At 39.2% G+C, this 10,821-nt stretch overlaps 1 protein-coding gene across 8 annotated transcripts in view; it reads left to right on the top strand.

Moving 5' to 3' along the window:
* Positions 1–10,821, top strand: part of UBR3 (ubiquitin protein ligase E3 component n-recognin 3) — a 279,870-nt gene that overhangs the window by 39,688 nt on the left and 229,361 nt on the right. The window lies entirely within an intron of this gene.

The raw sequence follows: 10,821 nt of genomic DNA, 5'->3' as shown, positions 1-10,821 counted from the left end.
TTAGGGTCCACTAAATATTATTTAAACCCGTGTAGATGGAATTTAAAGTTTTTTCTTTTAGTTCTTACCATTTATCTAACAGTTTTAGACATGGGATGGAGCTGTACTTTAGTCCTTCCTATTAGAGATGTAGAAATGTATATTTAGGAAAATGGCCCAGGAATATGTATAGGTGAATTTGGAACTGAATTTCTGATCTCCCTTTCTTTGTTTTGTAGTTTACTTAATTGTATTCATCATCATTGTCTATTTCTGTCCTATAGAATATTAGCTTCCTAAAGGCTGGAATCAATACTTCTGATGATTTCAACTTTAAAATAAATTTTCATCTCTGACAAAGCTACTTGACTTATTACTCGTTTTTTTTAAATTTTCTTAGCGATTCTTGTTTATTTTTCCATATAAACTTTAGAATCAGCTTGTTTACTCCTTACTGTTATTTTCACTGGATCATATTAAATATATAGATTCATTTAGGTAGATATCATATATGTTTATGGTATGCCTTTTATGTCATTTTGGCCTGTATCCTAAATACCTTTTGATAATTTTGTTAAAGTTTAGTTAGGTGTGTCATGTAATGTTTCTGAGATTTCCCCACCTGCCAGATGAAGGGCACAGATTATATCATCAGGGCGTTTAACATGGGGGGTGGTATGACTTTCCAGGAATCTCCATGAATTATCCAAAATTATATGCAGAATAATGTGTATGTGTATAATTTGTTGCAAAATAATGTGTAATGTGTGTAGTAAGTTGAGAATGGCATGTTCTTGCCAAAGAACATCTGTAGGGGAGCTTATTATCTCACATACTTTTCAAATTCTTGAAAAATTTGGTTTCATTATTTGAGTTGACCTCTCCTTGCCCTCTTTCTCCCCACCAAATATCAGTAACTTGCAAAGAGAGCACCAGAACCCCCCCTCCCCTTTTGTTTCCTCTCTCCTCTACTTCTCCCACAGTCCAGGAAGTTTGCTTTTAGTCATTTAAATTTGATTTTAAAAGAATCATAAGGAGAGTTTCTGGGGGGTAATGTTGTGTTTCTTGATCTTGAATTGGCGTTGGCGTTTACATGAGTATGTTCATTTAGTGATATTTTGTTGAGTTGCTTACTTACCTTTTAGGCAATTTTTTATCAGTTGTGCTTCAGTGAAAAATTTTAAAAAGATGATGTCAAACAAAATATAGAGAAGTCATTTTGTCTACTATTTTTGTAGTTCTATTTGATCATTCTATTATTGCTGTAACATCCTTGCCCACTAAGGACTATTTAACCTTCTTAATCTTTCAAATCTGTTGTGTTCCTTGAAGAAAATTATCTGTGACCTCTGAACTGCTAATGTGAATGTATTACTTCCTGCCTCATTTTTAATTTGGAGCTATACCAGTTGTCTAGAAAGCCCTTCTCTTGTTCATTTGGAGTCTTGTTCATTTGGGGAGAGATTGTTAATACATGTTTATATGCAGTTTGATTTGTCAGGTCTTTGACTGATTTTACTGGTGTCTTTTGGTTAGCTTACTTGACTTATTGGTTCTACCTGTAGGCTTAGTCATTGCTGATGAAGTGACATGAATTTTAGGATCAATTTAGGTGTTCTAAATGAAGTAAATTTCTTGATGGTTGAATTGGTACAATCTAAACACACAAAGTAAAAATAGCAAACTTTCTTCCTTAACTCTCCCAGAGCTTTGCATGTCTAGCCTACCTCCTTCATGTCGTTTTGGCCTGTAGCCTAAATATCACCTCTTCAGAAAGACCTTCCCTGACAAACCCAATCTAAAGGAGTCTCATGGATACTTTTTATATATGGTGCTTCTTTTTCTTTTCTTTTTTTTTGAGATAGGATCTTACCCTGTCACCCAGAATGGAGTGCAATGGGACGATCTTGGCTACTGCAACCTCCTGCGCCCAGGTTCAAGTGATCCTCCTATGTCAGCCTCCTGAGTAGCTGGGATTACAGGTGCACACCACCACATCTGGCTAATGTTTGTATTTTTTGTAAGGATGGGGTTTTGCAGTGTTGCCCAGGCTAGAAATAATTTTGTAGAATTTATTACTATCAGATATTTCCATTATTTATTTTCTTGTTTCTCTCTTTCCTCCTCCCTCAGAAAGTTAGCTCCATGAGGACAAGGCCTCCATATTCCCAGGGCCTAGGTTCCGGGCATGTAGTAGCTATTCAAAAAAAATTTGAACAACTGGGATTATTAAATGGGTCCCAGATTATTATTTAATTGGATACCCTTAAAATAATTTTGTTGGCTAGGCGCAGTGGCTGACGCCTGTAATCCCAGCACTTTGGGAGGCCAAGGCAGGCAGATCACTTGAGGTCAGGAGTTCGAGACCAGCCTGGCCAACATGGCGAAACCCTATCTGTACTAAAAATACAAAAAAAGGCCGGCACGGTGGCTCATGCCTGTAGTCCCAGCACTTTGGGAGGCTGAGGAAGGTGGATCATGAGGTCAGGACATCGAGACCATCCTGGCTAACACAGTGAAACCCCGTCTCTACTAAAAAAAAATACAAAAAAATTAGCTGAGTGTGGTGGTGGGTGCCTGTAGTTCCAGCTACTTGAGAGGCTGAGGCAGGAGAATGGCATGAACCCAGGAGGTGGAGCTTGCAGTGAAACAAGATTGCGCCACTGCACTCCAGCCTGGGCGACAGTGCGAGACTCTGTCTCAAAAAAACCCCCCAAAAACAAGAAAACAACAAAAAAACATTACCTGGACATCATGGCATATGCCTGTAATTCTAGCTACTCTGGACACTGTGGCAGGAGAATCGCTTGAACCCGGGAGGCTGAGGTTGCGGTGAGCCGAGATCATGCCATGGCACTCCAGCCTGGGCAACAGAGCAAGATTTTGTCTCAAAAAAAAAAAAAAAAATTTTTTTTTTTGTTCTGTTTAATTAATTCTTTGTTCCAGCAAGTCTTTTTCTAGGACTTGATGAAATGTTAATAGTAATTTTAAAAAATATTTTTTAAAGAGACAGGGTCATGCTATATTGCCCAAGCTGGTCACGAATTCCTGGGCTCAGGCAACCTTCCTGCCTCAAACTGAGTATTATCAAGTCTTTATTGAGCATCTGCTATGTTAAATGGTCAGTCCCCCACACTATGCTCAGCCTCAATTACAAAAACCAGTATTGTTCGTCAGCCTTACAGTATGTTACATCCACATGGGACAGTTCTGCCGTACTCAAACTAGTTGCCAGAGTATGATTTTTTTTTTTTTTTTTTTTTACTTTTTTGACCATTAAGTTTTTAATCTCCAGTCTTCTGATACACTTCTATAACCTCAGTCTCGAAATTACTTAGACCATTGTTCCTTTGGCTTAGCTACTTGGTACTGTGTTCATATTTTTCTTTACTCCACTCAGTTGCTCTTTGGAATTGGATTCTTTCCTGCACAAAGTGTCCAAGGAGAGCTTTCTGTGCTTTCTAATCCTTTCTCTTTCTGTTTTCCAGCTGTCAATTCTTTTAGTGCATCCTTCAGTTTTGTGCCCAATTATGTTTTCCTATTCTTCTCTCCTGGCTTTCGTTTCATCCATTTTCTGTCCTTCACATTTATGCTTACGGGCTTCTTAATTAAGTTGTCTTAGATCACAGCTAGCTCTTTAATCTGTCACACGGGCCAGGTTCTCCTTTATCTTTAAAAGCTTTTACAAAGGCCGGGCACGGTGGCTCACACCTGTAATCCCAACACTTTGGGAGGCCGAGGCCGGTGCATCAAGTGAGGTCAGGAGTTCGAGACTAGCCTGGCCCACATGGTGAAACCCCATTTCTACTAAAAATACAAAAAATTAGATGGGTGTGGTGGCGGGCACCTGTAGTCCCAGCTACTCGGGAGGCTGATGCAGGAGAATTGCTTGAACCCAGGAGGCGGGGGTTGCAGTGAGCCGGTGTTGTGCCACTGCACGCTGGCCTGGGCAACAGAGTGAGACTGTGTCTCAAAGAAAAGAAAAAAGAAAAAAAAAGCTTTTATGGGAATATAGCTTTTAAAAAGGGTACTTGATTTCTCCAGCCTGGGCAACAGAGTTGAGACTGTGTCTCAAAAAAAAAAAAAAAAAAAAAGAAGAGCTTTTATGGAAATATAGCTTTTAAAAAAGTGTACTTGATTTTATTTAGATATTGTGTGTCCCAGCTGGAAGAAGCTTTTGTTGTTGTTGTTGTTGTTGTTTTTTTTTTTTTTGAGATGAAGTCTTGCTCTGTCATCCAGGCTGGAGTGCAGTGGTGAGATCTCAGCTCACTGCAACTTCCGCCTCCTGAGTTCAAGCGATTCTCTACCTCAGCTTCCTGAATAGCTGGGATTACAGGTGTATGCCACCATGTCTGGCTAATTTTTGTAATTTTAGTGCAGACGGGGTTTCACCATGTTGGCCAGGCTGGTCTTGAACTCCTGATCTCAAGTGAGTTGCCCACCTCGGCCTCCCAAAGTGCTGGGATTATAGGTGTGAGCAAATGTGGCTGGACTGGAAGAAGTTCTTAAATTCGTTTTTTCTTTTAAATCAAGGTTTGAACCTTAAGGTGTGAAGCTTCCTACCCTTTATCATAATATGGCAGATATGGAAAATAGTATTTGGATGGGACACAGAGGCAACTGAGGAGGCTGCTCAGGCTCTGCCTGTGTGTCTGCCTTGAGGACCAAGGAAAATCCATCTCTCTGCTCTGTCATCTGCTGACCTAACAATTAAAAGCCCTACCTTAAGGGTAGATAGACTTCAGCAGAGTGTGAACATGCTAACTTTTATTTTGCATTTATGTATATATTTTCTTAAGAGTTATAATTTTCATTAGATTCTCAAAAGGGTCCTTGAAGCAAAAAAGAATACCAATGATGTTTTAAATTGTGGAACTAAAACCAAATGTATGGCATAACTTATTTTTCATTTTTGGCTTAAATTTTTCCTTTTCATTATAAGGTTGTACGTATGTTTGTTATATAAAATTCAAACATTATAGGTAGAATTAACATTGTAAGTGAAAGTATGACATGTCATACTCTCAGTTAATTTCTACAAAGTTTGCTTTATATTTCTGAAAATATTTTTCTTCTTATATATATTAACGTTTCTTTCCCATTCTCCAAAATCGTATTTATAGAAGAGATTAAATGTATATACTTCTATACAATTCATTTCTCACTTAATTTATCTTAGATATAATTATACTTTAGCACTTATTATTCCACTTCATTTTTGTAAAAATCAAAGTATGTTATCGATCTGCCATAGTTTGTTTTACTTTTCTTCTATGATTAAATGCATGCATTTTTAACTTTTTTGTATTCTAAATGGAGGTATAATGAACATCATTGTAAATATATTTCAGAGTATTTCTGTATAATAAATTCATAGAAATAGAAATGCTAAGCTTGTGTTATGAACATTTAAAATTTTTTTGTTTTTGTTTTTGTTTTTTTTTTTTTTTTTTTTGAGACGGAGTCTCGCTCTGCCGCCCAGGCTGGAGTGCAGTGGCCGGGTCTCAGCTCACTGCAAGCTCCGCCTCCTGGGTTTACGCCATTCTCCTGCCTCAGCCTCCCAAGCAGCTGGGACTACAGGCGCCCGCCATGTCGCCCGGCTAGTTTTTTGTATTTTTTAGTAGAGACGGGGTTTCACCATGTTAGCCAGGATGGTCTCGATCTCCTGACCTCGTGATCCGCCCGTCTCGGCCTCCCAAAGTGCTGGGATTACAGGCTTGAGCCACCGCGCCCGGCCGAAAATTTTAATAGATATGGTCAAGTGCCAACAAAAACTCGAACTGTTTACACTTCATGTGTACAACAAAAATTTCTGAACATGCTTTCAATGAATTAGTAAAGTGAATCTTTCCTGATCTGCAAGATGAAAAACTTTTTACATTATGAAAATTTCCAAACATATGCAAAAACAGGGCGTTGAACCTTCCTGTGGTAATAATGCAGACTCAACATTTTTAAAGATTTTAGCCACATTCGCTTCAACTGCTCTTTTTTCCCTTTCGCGGAAGTATTTTAAAACAACTCCCCCAAATCATGTTATTTTACACAGATATGCTTCAGCATTCATTTTTAAAGAGTAGGGAATTTTTTTTTCTTTTTAAGATTTTTAGTTTTTTAGTATAGAAAATTTAAAACGTATATAAAAGCAGTCAGCACAATGAACCTAACTAGTAGGATCTTTTTATTAGGGGAAAAATCCCTTGTTGTCATTTTTGACTGAAAGACAAATTTAAATTACAATCTTTTAAATGAATTCCTTAAACATCAGAAGAGTACTTTATTGACTTCGATATCGATCCATATTCTGTTTCATGAACATAACATAATGAAACCTCATGTATCTCTCAGTTTCAACAAGTAGCAATTCAGAGCTGCTCTTGGTATACTCCCATCTACTTCCCTTTATCTCACCAGATTATTTTGAAGGTCCCATATATTAGAGCATTTCATCTGTAAATCCCTATCTCTATCTAAAAGACAGGGAATTTACTTTATTTTTTATTTTTATTTAAGATACAGTCTTATTCTGTTATCCAGGCTGGAGTGAAGTGGCGCATGATCTCAGCTCACTGCAGTCTCCACCTCCTGGGTTCAAGTGATTCTTGTGCACACCACCACGCCTAAGTTTTGTGTTTTTAGTAGAAACAGGGCTTTGCTGTATTGGCCAGGCTGGTCTTGAACTCCTGACATCAAGTGATCTGCCTGCCTTGGCCTCCCAAAATACTGGGATTACAGGCATGAGCCACTGCACCCAGCCAGGAATTCACTTTTTAGTGACAATCACATTGCTGTTATTGTCACACCCACATAAAATGGTTCCTGTATCATCAAATAAGCATGAACATTTTCTTGTATAACCACAATGGCATTATCACACTAATAAAATCAACTGTAATGAACTAGTACCCAGTTTGTAATAAGATTCCCTCAGAAAGGAATTTCCTTTGTGAAAGATTAAAAAATGCCTTCCAAAAATTCCTTTCAGAGTTAGTTTGTTAGAATTGGTTTACATATTGCATGTGCTTATTGGGTGTCTCAAGCCTCTTTTAACCTAGAGTAGCCCTCATACCCCTTTACTCCCCTCTGTCACTGACAGGTTACAGAAACTGGGTCAGTTGTACTGTATAATGTCTCACATTCTCCATTTGTCTATTTGCTTTTTTGTGGTATCATTTAACATGTTCCTTTATCTCCCATACTTCTTGTAAATGAACATTAGTCTGGAGACATGGTGTCATTCAAGTTCAATTTGTTTGATAAGAACATTTCATAAATGGTGTTGTGTGCTTTACTCACATCTCAGTCTCTCTGCTTTTTTGTTTTGTTTTGTTTTTAAACCTCTGGTGATACTAAGATTGATAATTTTTTTTTTTAAGATGGAGTCTTGCTCTGTCACCCCGGCTTGAGTGCAGTGGCACGATCTCGGCTCACTGCAACCTCTGCCTCCCAGGTTCAAGTGATTCTCCTGCCTCAGCCTCCTGAGTAGCTAGGACTACAGGCGTGTGCCACCATGCCCAGCTAATTTTTTGTATTTTTTAGTAGAGACAGGGCTTCACCATGTTGGCCAGGGTGGTCTTGAACTCCTGACCTCAAGCAGTCCGCTCGCCTCAGCCTCCTAAAGTGTTCGGATTACGGGTGTGAGCCACCTCGCCCAGCAGATTGATAAGGATGTGATAGTCAGATCTTTTTCTTATTTAACCACAATATTGTTACCACATCTAATAAAATTAACTGTAATGAACTATAAGTAACAGTAATGAAAATTTCCCCTCAAGCTTTCCTCTAATGGCTCCATTGCATGGGTCAGTTATTTCACTAGATACCACAAAATGGTTTCTCCAGTTATTCATTTTTTGTTTTAATAAAATTCATTGCTTTATTAGAGAAAACTGGAACATCTTTCCAGTTGTTTATTGGCTCTTTGGTACTTGTTTTGTGAATTGTTCATGACCTTGCTTGATTTTTCTATTGAATTGTTTTATTTTTCTTACCCATTTTTGAGAGTTTGTAATCATAGATATTAATCTTTTTTTTTTTTTTTTTGAGGCGGAGTCTCGCTCTGTCGCCCGGACTGGAGTGCAGTGGCCGGATCTCAGCTCACTGCAAGCTCCGCCTCCCGGGTTTACGCCATTCTCCTGCCTCAGCCTCCCGAGTAGCTGGGACTACAGGCGCCCGCCATCTCGCCCGGCTAGTGTTTTTTTTTTGTATTTTTAGTAGAGACGGGGTTTCACCGTGTTAGCCAGGATGGTCTCGATCTCCTGACCTCGCGATCCGCCCGTCTCGGCCTCCCAAAGTGCTGGGATTACAGGCTTGAGCCACTGCGCCCGGCCGATATTAATCTTTTATCTCATTTATATATTGTAAATATTTTTTCCAGTTTGTTACTGTCTCCTGTGTAGAAACTTTTGATTTGCATAGTCAGTTTCTTTTCTTACTTTTGTGGCTTTTGGTTTTAAGTCTTAACTTAGGCTTTGTATATTCGGAGATAATGTAGGAAAATAGTTAATTATCTTCCAGGTTCCATTGCTTACATTTGATTTTTAATGTATATGGAATATATTTTGTATATAGTATAAGATAGGAATCAAATTTGCTTCCTGCATTTAAATAATAGTAAATTTTGTCCTAACGTAGTTTATTAAGTCTTCTTCCCACCATATTGATTTGAGATGTCACATTCATCACAAATTTGTATATTCTTTTTCTGGACTTCGTTGTTGTTCATTTTAAATTATTTAATTTTTTTTTGGTAGACTGGGTCTTGGTACGTCACCTAGGCTGGTTTTGAACTCCTGGCCTCATGTGATCCTTCTGCCTCGGCCTCCCAACATGCTGGGATTACAGGCATGAGCCACCATGTCTGGCCCATTGTGGTCCATTGATATTGGCACATTACCACAGAATTTTAATTAAAATAATTTTGTACTGTGCTCTAAGGTCTAGTTCATTATCATTAACCTTTTTTTTTCAGGTTTTAATAGTATTTTTCACAAATATGCTCTTCCATTTGAACTTTAGAATTAGTTTGTGATTAATTCCATTGGGATGTAAATCTAATGGCATTAAGTCTGGGGAAAACTGTCTTTTATTATTATTATTATTTTTTTGAGACAGAGCCTCACTCAGTCACCCAGGCTGGAGTGCAGTCACATGGTCTTGGCTCACTGCAACCTCCACCTCCTGGATTCAAGCGATTCTCCTGCCTCAGCCTCCTGAGTAGCTAGGACTACAGGCACATGCCACTATGCCTGGCTAATTTTTGTATTTTTAGTAGAGACAGGGTTTCACCCTGTTGACCAGGCTGTTCTCAAACTCCTGACCTCAGGTGATGCACCAGCTTCTGCCTCCCAAAGTGCTGAGATTACAGGCGTGAGCCACCGTGCCTGGCCAAAACTGTCTTTAAAAAAAAAAAAATCAATTTTTCTGTTTAGAAATATGGTTTTTCTCTGTTTATTCAGATCTTCTATATTTTACAGCTTAAATAGCTTCTCTTCCCTTCTACTTATTTCTAGGCATTTTACATGTTTAATGTGGTAACTATGTGTTTGGTCACAGAATAACTTGTTTGTGATTATTTGGATGTTGACTATAGAATAGTTTTCTTCAGGGTGGGGCACAGTGGCTCACAATCCCAGTACTTTGTTTTTTTTTTTTTTTTTGAGACGGAGTCTCGCTCTGTCGCCCGGCTGGAGTGCAGGGGCGGGATCTCAGCTCACTACAAGCTCCGCCTCCCGGGTTTACGCCGTTTACGCCATTCTCCTGCCTCAGCCTCCCGAGTAGCTGGGACTACAGGCGCCTGCCACCTCGCCCGGCTAGTTTTTTGTATTTTTTTAGTAGAGACGGGGTTTCACCGTGTTAGCCAGGATGGTCTCGATCTCCTGACCTCGTGATCCACCCGTCTCGGCCTCCCAAAGTGCTGGGATTACAGGCTTGAGCCACCGCGCCCGGCCACAATCCCAGTACTTTGGAAAGTCGAGGCTGGAGGATTGCTAGAGGCCAAGAGTTGTACTTCAGCCTTGGCAATGTAGCAAGACCCTGTCTCTACAAAAAGTAAAAATAAAAAAAATTAGCCAAGCATAGTGGTGCATGCCTGAGGTTGAGGTGGGAGGATTGCTTGAGCTCAGTACTTCCAGGATGCATGTGGGTGGCAAAGCGAGACCCTGTCTTTAAGGAAAAAAAAAAAAAAAAGAATAGTTTACTTCATTTTTGCTCGAGCATACCAATCATACTTGAAAATGAATATACGCCAGGCGCAGTGGCCTGTAATCCCAGCGCTTTGTGGGGCTGAGGTGGGCAGATCACCTGAGGTCAGGAGTTCAAGACCAGCCTGGCCAACCAACATGGTGAAACCCCGTCTCTACTAAAAATAAAAAATACTTAGCTGGTGAGGTGGTGCACACCTGTAGTTCCCAGCTACTTGGGAGGCTGAGGTGGGAGAATCACTTGAACCTGGGAAGCAGAGATTGCAGTGAGCCTAGATTGTGCCATTGCACTCCAGCCTGGGCGACAGACCAAGACTCCTCAAAAAAAAAAAAAAGAAAAAGAAAAATAGGATGAATATAAACAAGATTAAAAGGAATGTATACACTTAAACATATAAACTTTTAAAATAAACTTCAAGTTTTTTTATCACTTACCTGTTCATTAATGCAATAAGTTAGAAATAGGAAAAATGTAAATGCTTTGGAAGTGATCAGCTTGTACTTAATGGTTTAAAAGAGTGGAAGTCATAAGTGGTACCTGAAAGGAATACATTTCAATTAAAAAATGTGCCCTGTAATGAGAGTTTCTTTTTGTATTCTAGTTGGAATTTAACTATTAATAGTATGGTCTTTTCTTGGG

The sequence above is a fragment of the Trachypithecus francoisi genome, unplaced genomic scaffold (assembly GCF_009764315.1).
Source record: "Trachypithecus francoisi isolate TF-2019V2 unplaced genomic scaffold, Tfra_2.0 Lachesis_group13, whole genome shotgun sequence".
NCBI lineage: Eukaryota > Metazoa > Chordata > Mammalia > Primates > Cercopithecidae > Trachypithecus > Trachypithecus francoisi.
Note: the sequence above shows the minus strand (reverse complement) of the source record. Positions and strands in the feature narration are given on the sequence as shown.